The 18,455-nt window shown below is 42.8% G+C and overlaps 1 long non-coding RNA gene across 2 annotated transcripts; it reads left to right on the forward strand.

Moving 5' to 3' along the window:
* The first annotated feature begins 785 nt into the window (after positions 1-785).
* On the forward strand, positions 786-17,872 carry LOC113944231. 2 transcript variants are annotated; one of them, XR_003526614.1, is made up of 8 exons: positions 786-912; positions 1,747-1,978; positions 2,237-2,505; positions 2,800-2,928; positions 4,645-4,740; positions 14,475-14,853; positions 15,723-15,784; positions 17,500-17,872. It is a non-coding gene; the product is annotated as an uncharacterized LOC113944231 (long non-coding RNA). The 2 variants fall into 2 exon arrangements; XR_003526613.1 differs by lacking the exon at positions 2,800-2,928 and having other exon boundaries at positions 14,475-17,872.
* The last annotated feature ends 583 nt before the right edge of the window (positions 17,873-18,455 follow it).

Below are 18,455 nucleotides of genomic sequence, written 5' to 3' on the forward strand. Positions count from 1 at the left end.
TGTAATTACAAACAAAAGGCCAATAATACAATAATTAAGTAAGGAGGTGAAAGGGGAGGATTTCATGAAACTTAAAACATCTGTTGTAATGAAACTTCATTTCACTGAATAGATCTCACAGAAATAACTCTTAAGTATGTCAGTGATCCTTCTTTAATTCTTGAGCTGTGGAATAAAATTAGTTTATAGAATGACTAGAAAATTAGATTCAAATAGAGAACTGGTGCTGTATCCTTTTCACTCTCTATGGCACGAGACAGTGCAGAGTGTGAGGAGAATGCTATAACTGTAAGCTCACATTAGATTTCATTCCATCTTATTCTGCACGTGTCACTAACAGAATTTAAATCAACTGTTTTGCCTGAGGAAAATATGTACAATTGTGTGACTATTTTTTTTTCTCTGGAATGTGGTATGGTTACCCTTGAAAAAGGTAAGTTAGGCAATGTATCAGAGAACTACTTAAGTAACTGAGAATTTTACAGCTACCTAAAACTAAGAAGGTTTATATACAGACTTGCTGTTCCTGCGGTTAGGATCTGGGAATAGGCTGTTGTGGCAAAGTACATGACATTTGCTTCAGCTTTACAAATGCATGTTTCTGAAACCTAAACACCCACTTTAGAAAAAGCTTCCTACAGATAAAAAAAGAGTCACCATCTTCTCTTTTGAATCAAAGTTTGAGGTTTTACCTCCCAATACGCACAGTTATGTTTGTTTTAATATCTTGCAGTACTGTTAATGAAAATTTTGTATCCCCACATGTAGTCATTCTGTGGTCACAGGAAGATGTCTGAGTTGGTGTGTTTGGTGACTACCATTCAGCAATTTATGCTTGGGATAGAAGTACCCTTGAGGCTGAGTCTAGGAGCCTGAGTTCTGGATCTAGGAGGAGTTCTGGATCACTTCTAGGTAATTCATGTATCAGCTGTTCAGTCTGTATTTTATGCTCATTTTACTGATTTCACTGTGTATCATCTGTCACTAGGTTTCCTAAACTTTCTCCTGATTTAATGGCAGGTAGACAGAAGAAACTAAGTTAAACTTCATCATGCAGTTTTTAATGAATCTTGGAAATAAAAAGCTTCCTTTATTTTAAATTCATGAATACTTTAAATGTCTGCATTTAATGGAAGATTGTAAAATATTGCATTACCGTATAATTAAGAAAAACCCTTTTACATATGAAACGGGTGACTGTGAGAGAAATTCTGCACTTGTAACTGATTGTAATGCTACAGGTCCTTGCAGCCAGAGTTAACATTGGTTGGCTTGTGCCTGGAAAGCAACCGTGTTTTGGCACTTTTTTATTTTACTTATATTAGCACTGAATTTGTTCAGATTTCACTGTGGAGCACTATTCACTTTAAACTTGGTCTACACCAGTTGATAGATACCAGTTCCGTGGAGGGTGGTTAATATTTTAATTTTCTGAAAAATGCTTTTAGTGCTCACAAGTAGTCAGGAAGAGCATCATGGCAGCTGTGTGCTTGCCCAGGCACTGCTGACCATGCCTGGCCAAGTGGAGCTCTGTGCTGCTGGGACCCCCATGGCAGCCCAAGCAGGTGACTGCGTGTTTTAAAATCAGCAACCCTGGAAAGGAAAGCATGTCCTGGAATTTGAAGCAACCTGAGTGCTCCTGGTCCAACTCTGATGTCTCCCCAAATGTGAGAAAACCAGGCATTTTTCTCTGAAGGCAGAAAGGGGGGCCACCAGCCTGACTGGGTCTTTTTCCCCTATCCCCAGCTCTCGCAGCCAAGCGGGACATGACACATCCAGCCTGGGGAGGGAATGTAGGTTCCCAACAGCGCTGCTGCTTCGACCTTGCTCTGGATTTCAACTTTACCGGGCCTGGAGCTGCTGCTGTTGGTGCAGAAGAGCCACAGCACAACTGGGCCCAAGCTGGGCAGGTCAGCGGTGCCCCTGCTGCTGTGTTCTGTAGCATAGTGAGACGGTGAGGGAAGGAGCCTCCCAGGAGGTGAGAAGTGTCTTTGGGTCATTTATTTTTCTTCAAAAAGTACTGAGGACTTCCTGCTCTTTTCCAGAAGTGGGACATTGCATTGGGAAGGTCGACTGGAGAGCCTGACCTGGGGGAGGGGGAGAAGGCCTGGGCAGAGTGTCAGGACAGGGACGGCCTCAAAATTTAGAGGAACTGTGTTTAGAGAGTTTCCTGATACTGTCTAAAACACTTCAATCTTGCAATTGATGTTTAAAAATACTTTTTTCTACATGCCAGCTACAGTCAGAGAGAGGACTCTGGTTTCATTGGGAAGGAGTGTCGGGCAGCATGGGCTGACTGTTTCCCGTGCACAGCCCCACACTCCATGTGCCAGCCAGCCCAACGTGTCTCTCTGCCACCACATCACGGGCACCAGGGCACTGTCGCATCACAGCGTGATCCTGCCGTGGGCTTCAGGGTGTGACTACCCTCCTGAGGCCTGGTGCATACCCAGCTCCAAGCAGCCATGGACTGTAGAGTTGAGGACTGTTGTGTTTGTAGGAAAGGTAAGACTGCAAATATTTTCAGAGAAATTTTGAATAATCCAACAGTTTCATGTCTTCGTGACCACAGTTTGGTGAAAGGAGTCTAATGATAGGGAAACTTGCTGTTGGAGAAATTAGTTTTTTCTAAGTAATCGAGTCACCTTGCTATCTTTTCATTGTGCTATGTTTCCCAAACCAGTAAAATTCTGTGTATAAATCAGGGAAAAATGCTTTCCTTAGAAATCTCATTTTGTATCTAGTGTCTTGAGAGCTAATCGGGTATCATTAAGAAATTATGTGATGTTCGAATTTCAGAATTGTGCAGATATGTGAATATCTTCTGCTCTGCAGAAGCATGCACAGGGACTTTGTCTTTGAAGAGTGAAGGAGATCAAAACCACATTTCATATATCCTCAGAGGATGTGCTGCCATCAGACCAGCAGGTCAGCTAGCAAAGTGAAGTGTTTTCTTGCTCTTATATGGAAGTTATGCCATAGTATTTAGTGGAGCAGAACTCTCCAGACCAATGAAAAAGTGTTTCCCAGAACAGAATGCCATAGCTTCATCTCCAAGCCCCTGTTCCATTATTGTTGCTGTTGTTGGGCTGTTGTACTCCCAGTGTTAAAAAACAAGCAGTCCCTGGACATCACCCTTGTGTTTGCTGTTACTCTTGGGAAACCTGTTTACCCATGTGCAGGGTTTGAATCAGCTTTGCAGCTGGCCTGGGGTTCTGGCTTCCTGTTATTTTTACTACTGATGTATGGGGGAGTTGTGCAATTGTCTTCTCCAAGACTTGAAGGACAGTCCTTAGCAGAGTCTCTGTCTTCAGTAAGGTCTGGGAACAGCAGCTACAGCTCAAAGAGGCATAAGCACTATCCAGTGCTTCAGCAGTTAGAAGTGCCTGTCAGTACCTTGCTGAATCAATATCCTAGTTTATTTTTGATGCTGAAATACTGAAATATTTATAATTCTAAAATATTGTTCACTACTAGAGAACTGTGATACCTTAAAATATCAATGGTATGCAACTTTATGAAAGACCATGTATTATGTTAAATACATTGGCTGTATGTACAAGCATAGGGTTGGGTTTTTTATGGTTCTTTTTGAAGGGATAAAAGTGCCACACACATCAACAAGTCAATGGCCTTTATATAACATATGCAAAGATTGTATTTCACAGTGTAGCACTCTTGGGTAAAATCTGGCAATATGTGTCTTCTGTTGCCCAAATGACTTTTAACCTAAATTTATACAGTTTCTGCACACCTTTCACTGCAATGGAATAACTGGAACTGGGGCTTGTAGAGAAAGAGACCCTGTGTTACTTAAATACGTATCTTTTATCTCTCAGACACTGGCCCTGCAGCTTCTAGGACAGCTAGGCTGGGACCGTGCCCAGGAGTGCCCCAGTATGTCACCATGCAGCCACAGTATGTGATGCATGGAAAATGCATTCCTAAAATGTGCTATCTTTCGATAGATGGCAAAGATTCCTGTAAGAATCAGTGTAATAGTGGGGTGATGTGTGCAGCACCTTGAGAAACACTGTTTGAATACACAGGAATGTATTTTGCATCTTGACCTCTATCCTATTAATGCTTCCAGAAAAGAGTTCTCAAAATGCAAGACAAAGACAGGAGAGATGGTTTCTTGTGTTTTGTGGCTTAACTTTTTGGGACACTCTTGACTTTAGCAGACCTGGAAGGAAAGCTAGAAAAGGGAACTGATTCCCCATTAGCATTGATGAAAGCTTTGCTGGACAGAGCACCAAGAACTGCATCGCTTTGTGCATGTGTGAGCAGATCCAGTAGATCTGCACTTGCCTTCATTGGTAAAACAGCGGTTTCCACCAAACCAATGGAACTAGCAAGGATTTAAAGGACTCAAAGAAGTAAAACGTCCCCCATGCTCCCAGAATTCTGCTATCGACCCCCTCTGCCTTTGGGCTGAGCACGGCAGAGGAACAGGACCTGCCAAATGGTCGCATACATGGGACTGACTTAGTGAGATGGTGCAGCTTCTTTCATTCTTCTGGATTTGTGCCTCTAAACAGCCACCTGAAGAGTTATTGCACAGCTTTGTACATTTGCATGATGTAAAACTTTCTTCATGACAGAAATAATTACCCTAACCACTGCACAAATGGTTTGTTTCAGGCTTGCAGCTGTGGCTCATTGGCAGCTGGCAGAGCTCTCATCAGTGATTTGAGCACTGGAATACCTTCCCTGCATGTCCTTCTATTGCAAAGCCAGGTAAGTAACATATTAGTTGGCAAACTACACATGAGCTCTTGCCCATAGTGAATTTGGAGCATCTTGTTCCATTGGTAAATGTCAATTCACATACATTTATATGAGATCACAGAATGTTGCTTGTAGAATTATATAAGGTTGTATCAGGTGCTGAGCTGATCTCATAAATTGTTGTCTTAGAGGTGTCAGATGTCAGGACAGTTTTATGATTGAGCCCAAACGTGTTCCAATCTAACAAATTAGCATGTCATAAAGGTTATTGCCCCGTCACCCAATTAACAAACCCTGTATGGATAAAATAGAATTACTCCTCTGTCATCCTTTATCACCTGTCAGAGTTCCTGTGTTTTTAATGACCCTCGTCCTTTTCCACTTATACTTTAATATATTGGTAAAATGAAAATCTTAATATGTAGGTAGTACATTAAACAAAGCATGATCCTAATGGCAAAAAGACTGGTTTTTTTCTCCTTATCTTGGAGACCACTGAGAAGAATTCAACTGAATTACATTGAGATCACTTTTCTATTTTGGGGCATGCTTTGATGTGTTCTGTTAACATCAGGCAGCAATGTGAAGGCCTCTTTTTTTTTTTTTTTATGTTTTGAGTGAGGCAGGTCATGTTTTTCTCCCTTCTGGTTTTGCAAAGCATTACTTGGGTTGCAAAGGATTTTGCTAGTTTTGTGCTAAGAAGCAACACAAATGGGGCACAGAGATCATGAAGAAAAGCCAATATGAGCCATTCCTATTTGAAAATGGGTAAAAGCAACCAGGAGTCAGGTGGGCAAGGCTCCAGACAGATGGTGTGACTGAAATGACACTTCAGCTGTGTTCATTTAGATAACTTGCATTGTGTCCAGAACATTTTCAGACTCTGCCACTCTGCACTGGGGGGATAGAAGGTGAATTGCTGTAATGGCCAGTGGCATAGTTTTACGTTGTGTTTCGTATTTGGACATGCAGAAACCAAACCCAGGGCACAAGGGGAAAAGTAGTGGTACCTGAATCATCACAACTTTGGTGCTTATAAATTAGCCTCCAGCTAAAATCAGGGAGGTATATCAAAACTCAGCTTGCCACTGGAGATCTGCATCAGACACTGCCAGCAGCCCAGGGAAGGAGGCACCCGGTTTCCCAGTGCCCACTAGATGGCAAAGCAAGGTGCTCTACTGAGACTGCTAAACACCTGCTTTACCTGTCTGCACCTCACACTGGCAATGACACAGAGCGTGGCCGTGGCAGTATAAGAGCCGCAGATGCTGTAACTGAGCGGTCAAGACTGCTCATCCCTTTGGGATATTGGATGAAGGCTCCTCTGCCTTCAGCAGACAGAGGATTTAAATACTAAAGACTCTAATTTTCCTAGAAATTGGCATGGGGAATTGGAATTCAGAAGCATTGGGCTGTACTTGTCTATTGACTCAACAAATGCTAAGGGAAACATGTTTCTCTTATAGCTTATGTAAAAGAGGAGGAATAGCGTGTAACAAAGTGTATTGGTTTGAGACAATTTGTGTGTCTGGATGGAAAAATGCTGTTTTATGGCTGCTGGACTAAAGTCACAGTTGGTGGGAGAATTATGGTGCTCTTGGTCTTCATTTAACATCACTCAGTTTAACATTCCTAGCTGGAGATAGGGGGTTTTCAGTCAGTGTGAGCAAACCCAGGGCTCACCTCTGAGCCCTTTGCACCCACAGCCTCCCTTGCCTCCAGACCAAGGAGCACTAGCTGTGTGCTAGGTCTCATCAGCTGGTGGACCTGGGTGAAAATGCAGCCCTGTTTTTGGCTGGGTTACCTCTCAGCCAGGAGCAGAAGCTGACCTGAGGCCCCAGGCAGTCACACGGGTGCAGGCACCCATGCTGGGAAGTGCTGGTGTGAGCACCAGTGGGCGTAGCGAGCAAGGGGAGAGACTCTTCTGGAAATGGCAACATCTTAGCTTGGTGCAGGACAGGTCTTCCCTTTCAGCTCAGGTTGCTCTGCTGCCTACCTGTCCTTCCCCAGAGGCAGGCTTATCCTCACAGCTGGACTCTGGCTCACTGGCTTTCTCTCAGGAGGAACATCTCTCCTAATGGGGACAGTTGGCTGGCTACCCTACCAGTGTTCTCAAATTTTCATTGTGTGGACATCTTGCCAGATATTCACAAACAACTTCCTTCTCCAGGCATGATCCAACAGTGTGCTGTATCCAACTGAAACGACAGGGGAAATTCAGACACAATGCAATAAAGCAACTGGAATTTGTTTGTCATAAACCCCAAGGGCATGTTCTCATTAAAGCAATTAGTTGTATCCAGCAGTTATGTTCTTTCATGTTTGCATTACACCCCTCTAAACTACCAGAGATTAGGGTCTGCTTTCGGGGTTGTCTCTGGGTCTCTGCTCTGACTGACAGGGAGAAAACTTTTCAGGCCGGGCTTGGAACAAAGAGCATTCCTTCACACAACAGCTGTTATTCTTACCCTTGCGGATGGTATGCTAACTTCATTCATGGACTGAAATCAGTCGTGGGGCAAAGGGGTGAGGAGAGATTATCTCTCACCTGACAGACAACGAACAGCACAGATGTTGTGCAGCAGCAGGCAAAACCACTAGTAGGAGATATAGGAAACATCTCTCTGCAAGTCAGCACCACTTTCCGCAGGGCCCTCAGGTAGCTGGTTAGTTTAGTGTTGCTTCTGTGCCATCACACAAATGCTTGACCAAGCAAATGCCTTTTTAGCATATGAGAGATGTAGCACACGGGCCATGCTGGGCTACGCTGTCCGATGAGGGATTGCACAGAACCAAAAATTCTGAGAAACAGTAACAATCACAGCAGCCACCATGGAAATCTGGGTGCTACCAGCATATAAGCCCTCAGTGCCATTTCTGCATAATTATTTCCAGGGAGTAGGAGTTACAAAAATCCACCATCTTTTTTAAGCGTTCCCTGACTAAACTAATGTAGGAAGAACCTGGTATTCTAATTATCCCATATTCCACGGTTACTAAAGTGTAGTTGCTCTACATCCTGCATGAATTCAAGCATCTGAAGCTCATATCTAGTACTGCATCTATGTTCATTATCCTTTGGACACCCAAAGCTAAGGCAACACTGAGCATCGGATGCCTTTGGACACTGTGACTAAGCAATTACATCTGTTCTTGGCAGATACATACCAACCCAGGATGCAAGTGTAAAATGCTTTCATAAGTGAAATAAACTTTAATTTTAAGAGCAGTAAAATTCTCACTCAATCAATAATCCTTATATGTGGTTAGATTAATTAATAGTATTTCTGAGTCAAACAAAACCACTGTTAAAGGATTAGTGAAGACAGGCCATTCTGGGCAGCATGTTTACACTCACTGTGCTTTTAGAAATGCTGATGATGTTTTCAAATCTTTGCCTTTTCAGATGTGGCTTCTTAACACTGAATTTTTAATCAGACTTAGAAGGGAAAGAGGTGTTTTCTTCTTTCCTGCCCCATTCCTTCCTTTTAGAATTGTCTGGTGCAGAAGTACTTGTTTAAACCCCACCTTTGTCAAACTGAAGAGACATCCTCATTGCTCTTTTGGACAGGTGCACTGTACATGGCCTAAGAGTAGGCTTTCTTTCGGTGGCCAGAGAACTGACTCTGGAGGCATTTTCTCCAGGAGAAAGGAGTGGGTCTTTTCTCTTTCTCAGCTGAACCCCTTGGTAGAAGACACAGATTTAGGGTGGCTTTCTAGAATCCTGCTGAAATCTACTAGTAACTGGACTGAGTTAGAAATAATACTTGCTACCAGGTTTGTAGTAGTAAGACTACATGTGGTAAAGACATAAAGGTTTATCCCAAAGAGGGGTGGATTAGGTCAAATGCTTGACCAAGACTGGGGAGATAAGACCCAAATTCCTGTTAACTTTGGTGGTTTGCATTTAAAGAGAGAGATAGATAGATAGATAGATAGATAGATAGTCAGACACATACACACATTAATACACCCACACAAGTGTAGAGGACTAACCTAAGCATGTTTTGTCTCAAAGATTCTGAGCATTGCTACAGGGAAGGTGATCAGAGGAGAGGATCCCGTGGAGGAGGGGCAGGGCTGTTCTGAGACAACTTCCTGCTCCACTTTGAGACTCGTACTCAGTGTTCCCTTAACTCCCTTCCTGGAGAAGGGATGGCTGGGCATGCATGAAAAAAGATGGCACAGAAAATCTAGTTTACATAAGAGGTGTGCACCAGGTCGGCTATAAAAGGACCTCTTCCCTCTCTCTTTTTCCTCTCTTTCTCTTTCACTCTCATTGTTTGTCTGAACTCTGGACCATCCATGAGGCAGGACCAACACAGGACCTAAGGACTGATGATATTCTTTGTTTTCTTCTACTGTTTTGCTAGGGCAAAGCTCAGCTATCATATTCTACTCTATACTCCATACTGGAATTTATTGTGGGAGTGGGGACCTTGTAGAGGTGTGTTGTGGCTTGTTAGCCAGCACCTTTGAGAAATGGTATGTTGTGACCTCTGAGTCAGCACCTTCGTGTAATGGTGTGTTGTGCCTTGTGTGTCAGCACTTGGATTGTGTGTTGCAACTTGTGAACCAGCACCTTTGAGGAGTTTGTTGTGGGAGTAAGTGTACTGTACGAAATTGAGAGCTTGTTAGCCAATATCTTTTGTGGAGGTGAATTGTAAGAATTCTTGTTAGCCAACACCTTTTCAGTCTAAACAGGGGGCTGGTTCCTGGAGTTATGGAAACTGTACAATGAAAGTATAAGAGTTCCTGACACATAGTCTGGTGCCTTTGTTCAGCCTGATGAGAATTTATAACGAACATCATGCCCAGTACCGATGGATTGTGACAAGAGCATATTGAAAATATACTGCCTCTGCCATGTTAAGAGTATAGGAAATCTGTGTCAGGGACTCCCTCCACATGTTGACACAGACCCAGCACAGGAAGCTGGGACCTCTGGACTCTCCCAGCAATGCAAATATCAAGCATAAGCCATTGCTTAACAAACATTTTTCACTTACAAGGGGTGAAGTGTCAGCATGTGAAACTCAAGCAGACAGGTCCTTAAAACTGTTGATCTTATAGGAGAGAGAAGTATTAGATGCGGAGAGGATTGCAACAGTGGAAGCAAACACTGTTTGTGAATTCGTATGAACTATATTTAGAATTTGAATCCAAGCATAATTAAACAGTGCTAATGAGACAGAGGGAGTTATCTTCATTTGGTGTATGATTCGTATCGCTGATTTCCTCATTCATTTTTTCCTAGTTTTAAAGCCTTCTTGTTCCAGTGAGATTAGAGGGTAAAAGATACCCTGCAGAGAGAAAGTATGTGGCCTGGAGCTAAAATTCAGTTGGAAGCCTTTTAAGGGATGCTGCTTTCTTGATAGCATCAATAACTGACAGCAAAGACACCTGTGAACATGTAGCCAACAGTCAAGCAAGGCACTCTTTTTGCAGTGTCCCCTTGAAAAAATGCACACAATATTACAAAGACTATAATGGGGAAGAAAAGTCCACCCTTTCCAGTGAGGGAAACAAAACACTGTAAGAGTTTTAATAGTTGTAGGTATATAATCCACCATTATCAACTAAAGTTTGAATTTTTTCTCAAGAATATGCTCCAACTCATCCAGGAATGTGAAGCTTCCATAGGAACTCAAGGTGACATTTTATGGTGGGCAGGTCTGGGTGGAAGATGGTAATGATCTTGCCCAACTTAAGCAGCTCTGAGCCCATAACCAGAGCAGCAGCCTCTGTTACAGCTCTGTGCCAATAGCTGATTATATTGCTGAGCAGAGGACAACAGCTACCTGTAGCTGCAGGGGCTGGACACTTTCTTTGACCTAGTCAAAGCCAGTAAAGAAGTGCAATAGGCAAAGTCAAGTCACCAAAGTCCCATTTTTGCTTTTCAGTTGTGTCTTTGGTTGGACTCAGGCTCCTTTTTATTATGCCTTAAATAGATACAATTTTTTGGAGGTTTTATTCTACATCTGTTACTGCAAACAGCAGCAAAATCAGCTGTTTCCTGAGAGGTGGCACAGTAATGACTATGACTGTACATTTCAGTGCTGCCATGCATGCCAGGGTACTTGTGCTTATTGGTTCACAAGAGTGCTCAGAAGCATCATTCACTCAAGACTTTGCTGTGCATCACATCCTAGTGGAAGTGCTTGCAGCCAGCTGGAATCTGTTCTCAATGAGTGCCTGTAAAGATTCTCCAAACCCTCCACCCTCCAAAGTGACCACCACTAACCAAATGCCTGTCCACCCACTGAGCCAAGCCAGTTCAAAGAGGAGCATTACAGTGTCTGTGAGCAAGCTCTGCTGGATATGAAGAGGATAGAGTGAGATGAATCCCACAAAACAGCAAATGTTTTTCATCTTATTCCAGTAATTCAGCACAGGCTTATTCTTTGGATTGCTAAACCCAAGACTTTGTTTTGTCCTTTTCTGGAAGGGGATTTGAACACTTTCCTGCTAAGACTGTTATGCAGATTAATCTGAGACAGAGGAATTATTATAAGTATTTGGTCTCAAATTCCCTTTAAACAATTTCACTGGACTATATCACCCTCTGTAAACACCCTTCACTCTTTTGGAGGCTGCCTCTCTTGACCACTTAGAGCCCTGTTGCTGTTCCATAAGGTGAGATTTGCAGCTGTCCTTCCCATTCACCACTGCCTAGCTGAGCTGTTCAGTCAGCCCTCTGGCTACTCATTCATAGTCAATAATATTGGGTTTAACTTTCCAGCAGAACAGATCGTTTTAGAAGTTGTTCTGCACCCCAAAAAATATCTTCATCTGCTTACATATTTCACAGAATGGCATGTCTGCTCTTGCTGCTTTTTCACTGTAATAGTCCAAGTGTTCAAGCTCTTAACGCTGCCTTGTGGTTGAACAGCAATGAGAAACACCATTGGTAACCAGAGCTGAGAGCAGCAGCAAGTAGAGCTGCTCCACTTGTGAACAGTCCAGAGCCACAACCACTTGTCCCTTGAGCCCAGCTGAAAAGGTGCCCTTTTGCAAAAGGAGGATTTCTTTCTGCCTGAGCTGTGAAACAGAAGTCCTGACTGGCTACAGCCATAAAAAAATCCCATGGCTCTCAAACTATCAGTGACTGAAGTCTTATCAAATTTGAGAAGTCTTATCACTGCTTTCTGCTGCTTGAAACATATTTTTCAATTATATTCCTTTTTAACCATCTTAGCTTAACTGCTGAGGAGTCCCACTGTCAGGATTAAACAGATGTTTTATTTCCTGCCAAAGGTGGGTAAAATAATAATCACCAACTCTGCCTCATTGGCTACCATGTGGTCTGGAAAGGTGCCATATGCCCAGCACTCAGAGACTGCTGCAGGCAGGAGGCTGGGGGCATTATTTATTATTTGCCTAATCAATTTAAATACTATCTTTCTTTCAGAAAGTACATTTCTAGTCTTTATAAGGAGTAATGTAGAGGACTCATCAAGCACCCTCCTCTAGTGAAGTGCACCTTCTGTTTAAACAACCAGTATTCTGCTTGCACAGCACATGGGGCTAGAAGCAAAGACCTTGCACTTGAAACTGCACTGTGCTCATGAGCTGCTCTCAGCATCGCAATCAACTGTAGAGGTTGTTCAAATTCAGCCCCATATGCAATAACAACAGTTTTCTATTAATACTTATGAAGAATTTCCTTGAGGAGAGTGTGGTACCTCTCCTCCAGCATGCAAATGGTGTGAGCACAAGCAAGCTGCTCATTGCTAACCTGCCTCTCAAAAACTGCTGCTGCACCTTCACAGTGACAGGATGTGGTATCTCAGGTGTCAGGCCTGGGGCAGTGTCTCCCACTGGCTGACTCCTGCAACCAGCTCTCATGTTCTACAGGAGCTGCAGGGCTCTGAGGTGAGCACCGGCTGCAGCTGAAGGGCAGGGTGACCAGGCTGTGCAGAGCATTCCGGGTACTGCATGTGGGTGGTGACTTGCTCTCCTTTCTTGGAAAGTCAGAGGAGAAGTAGTTCAAAAACCACGGGCACTCATCATGTGAGGATGGCAAATGAGGAATCCTAGGCAAGAGGTGACAGTAGGACCCCTCTGCTCTGTGGAATAGCCAAGCAGAGTGCCAAATGCAGTGATTAGTAAGAAGAAAACCATCTGGCTTCTGTCCTTTAAACAGCTCTCTTTCAGCATCTCTCTTCCTATGCACCACAAGAAATCTCCCTGTGTTTTTAGCAACCCTTTCTAGCCTTTCTGAATCATACTGCAAGGCCCCATCTACAAATGACAGGGAGAGTAAGGTGAAGAGAGAAAAAAGGGAGGAAGATGATATAGTGGGCAAGAATCTGAGATGCCTTCAGGCCTTATCTTGAAATATTACCTCTGTAGCGCCACTTATGGCAGCAACCACCAAGGCAGCAAGTCCTTTAGATCTGGAGCTGGTAATGTACTTGTTGAGGGATGGTGTTGAGTTTTCAGAGGCAGAAGTCTGTAGGCTGACAGGTAGGCATTGCGAGGACAGAAGTAAAGGCTGATGCAAGCACTTCTGAAAATTGATGAGAGACTGGGGAGCAGACTATAATGAACTCCAGCAGTGGGCATCTGCAGGTAAGGATGCACGAGCATGCTTCCGTATGAGTGACGGCAGTTTCCAAGGAGCATTTGAAAAATATTTGGTTCCCTTCCTCAAAGTTCTTAATATTTCACCCTGAATTTGTCAGTCTTCCTATCCCTTTATGATGTGTACTTTTAGGCTAAAAATATTCAGAAGCACAATGCAATCCATAAGTACATTATTTTTGTTACTTTTTTTGTAGTTAGGAATGAAAATGGCCAAGAACTGGGTTAGGAACAGTAAGTTCCTTTTCATTATTAAACAGTTAGTGCCCAGAGAGCAAGTGTGGTTTGGGGTTGTGGGGTTTTTTTGTCTTCTCTCTGAATAGGTGTTACTGGTAAAATGAGTAAGAAATCTGTTTCAAATAAAAATGTAACCTTGGAAAAAAGGCAACTTTTTCACAAAGTCATTCATTTCCAGTGCCCAGCATGTTATTTGGCAATACACAGATTTCCAGTTGGTTTCTATTTTCTTAGAAGTTGTGGTTGCTCTCTTAAAGGATTTTACCCAAGCACTGTTATATGTAACAAAAATGTATCCTATTGTCAGACTTCTGAGCCTTAGTGAAGCAGTGTCACTGCCTGGGACCATGCTTGTTTTGTTTCCTGTTTCATGTGAACACATATTTACCTGAGGGAATAAACAGTATTGTGAAACAGCTTCTCATATATTTTCTTACAGTTCTTTTAGCATCATAGCTGATAAAACTTGACTGATGCCTAGTAACTGTTAATACCGAGCTTTTATTTGTAAAAATTGCAACTTCTGTTTACAAGTTCTAATGTTTCTTGAAGAAGTTGCACTATTCCTCTGATCTAGCTTCAGTTCCCAGATTCTTTCCTTAATTTGTGTAAACACTAGCATGCGCGCAGCTCCAAGCCCATAAAAGGGGTACTTAGAAACACCAGGATGGGAAGTTTAAAATCTTCAGTTTGTTTTTAAATATTATTTTGAAGACTTGCTAAACAAAATTTCAGGGAAAGTCAGCTTGAAAGATTAGAGTGAGATTTGTAGCAAGATGGTCGCTGCTAAGTCTTAGCTACTGAATTGTCTGTATTCTCTCTCTGTACAGTACCAAGAACTGGAAACTACTTCTCTTATGCAGGTGAAAATGTAGCGGTGTTTGCCAACAATTTGCTATTTGTGTCTATCATTCATTTAGGAGCAAGAACACTGAGATGAACCATTTGTTCATGAAAGCTGCCAGCAGAGGATGTGGCTGATGAACTGTGAGGGCTGGGAAGAGATGTCTCCAGGGAGCAGGGCCCGGGCAGTGCTATGTCCTTTCTGCACACGAGAAGGTCCAGATGAGTCGACTCTCAGTGAGACCCATTACATCCAGTGCCCCTGATCAAACCAAAGCCCATAGGCCTACATTGCTTTTGCTAATACTATAATCATCCATTGCAGGCTTTTCTTACATAACTAGCAAGTCTATGTTGACTACAGGCTTTGCAGCTTGAATTCACTCATGCTTCCTATTTTTTTTAGCTTCTGTTGGAGTTTCACAGCTCACCTAACCTGCAAGGGCCTCGAACAAAGTACGTGAATATGCACCACTTGCTGGCAGAACAAACAATCCTCTCAGACAACAGGATTGTTATTAAAACGGGTTGTTTTGTTGGCAGAATAGGCTTTCCCTGTTGCCAGGGGTTGCCCAAGGTGAGCCTGACCTCTGTGGTCTCTGAAGCTCTCTCTGGTGGGTGAGCTGAGCAATGCTGGAATGCAGCATTTAAGATGGATTAACTGCGAACTTAACACAGGAAACAGTTCAGAGAGAGTAAAAGTATTACACTGCAGAACTAAGGATGAAACATAACTTTTGATCCCATAGGACACAAGTTCCAAGGCTGAGAACATGATTATTTGATAAGAGTCACAGTCATCTTGTCAGTGCAAGTAATGTTTGCAGCCTCCTCTTAAGGCAGAATTCTGCCTTTCCAGGTGCAAGGAAGGGCACTGGAGAGGCAGGCATGTGGCCAGTGGAAGAGATGGGTTTGCATTCTCCCGCTGTGAGAGGAGTAACAAAACCATGGACCCTACCTCACCCTTTCCACCCAGAGCAGGTCCCCACATGCCAGGTCTGTCGCCTTTGAACTCTTAAAGTCTTGATGCAGTTTCACGTGCATCACAGCACAAACCCTGCACTTTGGTACTAACTTCAGCTGAAATCATTTGCACAGACCGGTCCTAAGAAACACCAGTCATCCACCCAAGCGAAATTCTGAATTGCTGGCCGCACCCTGGCAACGTAATGTTTTCATACGGCCTAAGGATCAGCATGAATTGGGGTTTCTGGAAAAGGATATATCTGTTCCTTGCTCAGCTCACTAGCTCTCTAGCCACCATCTGCAAATCTCTTTGATACTCTGTAAAATGGCATATTACTACCCTTTAACTCTTTCACCAGGGCTGCAGGGCCAAACTGCTAGAGATTGACCTGAGCTACATGGAGTTTTCTGTTTGATTGAGGTAAGTGGTTTGTTTGGTTTTGGGGCTTTTTGAGCTTAGTATTGCACCTTAAATATTCCACTTTTAAACTGTGCTATGGCAGGTGTTGGCTCTCTGTTACACTGCAGCTAAAAACCCAGTTTCTACCACAGATGTTACAGGCAAATCAGTTTGAAGATTTTTGTTTCCTGAGCTAAACTACCATTTATTAGCTAGAGTTATTACTAGAAGGCACAGCACAGTGCATGACACTGTGCTGGGCTGCACAAATATGTATTAAGCCCTGGACTACCATGAAGAATGTAGGGAGTAGGATTACAAGCATGACTTAGTTATGAACTACAGACACTTAAAAATGAAGAAACACTTTTGCAGTCTGATTCTTGCCTACCACTACAGGATTCAAATCTAAAATGCAACAGATTCTATGTGTCTAAGTCCAAATGAAGAACGAAAAACTCTGAACTTGGTGCCAATGAGGCCTCCATGTTATGGAGTGATTGTGAATACATTTATTTGACTAGTACAGACAAAGCCTTATATAATTGAGGAAAACAGAGCTCTACCCTACAACATCCTTGATCCTTATCCTGCCCCTTCAACTTAATTCGATAATCAGCACTTACATCACAGAGAGTTTGGAAATATTATCCAGGCCTCTCCTTCAGCATTACACTATGTCAAACGAGTCCCTGCCTGTAAATATCTGCTTTCTTCACAACTTTCACCCAGCCCCATGGTTAGCTTGGCTTAAGTCAGCAAATACTCAGCAAAACTGGAATTTGGAAACAGCTTAAGCTCAGCCCCTTTCTGCCTTCAGATCCATTGGTTTTACAGTTCTCAAGCATCATCATTCAGCATCCAGCTGGCATCCATTTGACTACAGTTGCTGCTGGAGGAGTGGGAACCAACCACCATTGTTGCTGAGTTTATTCTGTAAATTCAGCCAAAAGAAACTGGTGCACGCCATCTCGTGGCCCTGCACAGCTATTTCCCGGGAACGAATTGAGCTCCAACTGTGACAGGGAGGTTTAATGTGAACAGGATTTAAAAGATGGCTGTCAGCAGCTCAGAAACAGCCCACTATATGACCACAGCTATGAAACTTCCACCATTAGCACTTGGTCCACACTCCTGCCACGACCTTGCAGCCTGAGCAGCTGTTTCCCGGAGCAGCAGCAGAGCATCAAGCTGCAAAAGGCACCTCTTCAACATGTGCTCACACACTGCTGAGACAGCCCTCCCCTCACAACCAATACTCTGAACACCACAGCCCCAGAGCAGCCTTTGGTGGAGCAGGAAATTACCTTATGCATTTCAGAGTAGGTCATACACTTTAATCATTCTTGATTACATGCAAGGTTGGGAATGTTCTTGGTACATCTGTCTTCATCTGCTCTCAGTACTTGTTAAAGAACTCTATGTGTCAATGCTTTAAATAAAGCTAATGTGTCTCTTCGTAACTGTTCATTACAGCTGGATACATGAACTCATGGAAACATCAGCTGTCAGTCCCTTGGTGTATCATAAATTCCTATTCCTTCTTACTCCCTTTTTTTTTTTTTTTTTTTGAGAAAAACAAGTCATTAAGAGACCCTTGCCAGAAGTGATTAAGGTGTGATTTCATCAAGTCTAGTTGAGGGAAATGGGGACAGAGTTCAATTGTGTGAATTTAAGGTCTTTGATTCTATTTTAAGTGGTAAGTTTCTGACTTAACAATGTTTATGACTTTTCAGATGGGAGATTAAATCTGCACCATTAAATCATCTCCAAATTTGAAGTCATATTACCTTTAGCAGAATTGCTGATGGCAACACTTAAACACTGTCTCACTTCCACTGCTCTCACAGCTATCGAAAGGCTGGATATATAGTCAGCAACAACAGGACTTAAAATAGCTACAGAAGGGGCACAACTTCAGACTAAGCATCTTATTTTGCCTGTTACTAGAGACAACTGCACAAGACCTATGAAAGTTTGCAGCTTGCTGTTGGAAAGAATCATACCAGATAACTTCAGATGTTACTCCGGAGGACACTGTGCCATACTGTAAGAACAAAAACAACTACCCAAGGATTATAGTTCAAAGCATCTGATTACAACCAGCAATTGTTCTAAATATGCTGTGTGATGAAAATTCTATTTTTACTGTTCTTGGGTTGGAAGTGTGTAACCATGTTGCAGAAAAGACTGTTTGACCTGTGAGGCTCAATGAGGCCTGATACAGTTGCTCTGTATAGAGGAAAAAAAGAGGGAACATCCTTCTTCTCATGTTGAGGTTTAATTCTAAGGTATGTGACACTGGATTTACAAAGGTAAATAAAAATACATTCTGAGAAATAGCAAGTGCCCTATTCAGCAAGGCAGAAGGATTTCACACTTCAAGCAGCTGAGAAACTAAACTGCTCACAGTATGAAAAAAGTATTTAGGGTCTGTGTTTGACACATGATTTTTGCCATAACAGGGGATGAGGAATGTGCAGTAGTGGGGCAGAAGAAAGACAAATACTTAAGTGATAAAGATGAGACAGGACAACAGGTATTAGATAAGGCTTCCACTTGAATTAATTGAGACATTATTACTATGATCAGCAGTCAGATGGAACTACTATTCCAAACACTGATCAGGCCAACTACATTGCCAAAATGAATTACACAGCTGTTGAGACAGGCTTTAGCTCCAGCCTGATGA

The sequence above is a fragment of the Corapipo altera genome, unplaced genomic scaffold (genome assembly GCF_003945725.1).
Source record: "Corapipo altera isolate COAL_440 unplaced genomic scaffold, ASM394572v1 45, whole genome shotgun sequence".
NCBI lineage: Eukaryota > Metazoa > Chordata > Aves > Passeriformes > Pipridae > Corapipo > Corapipo altera.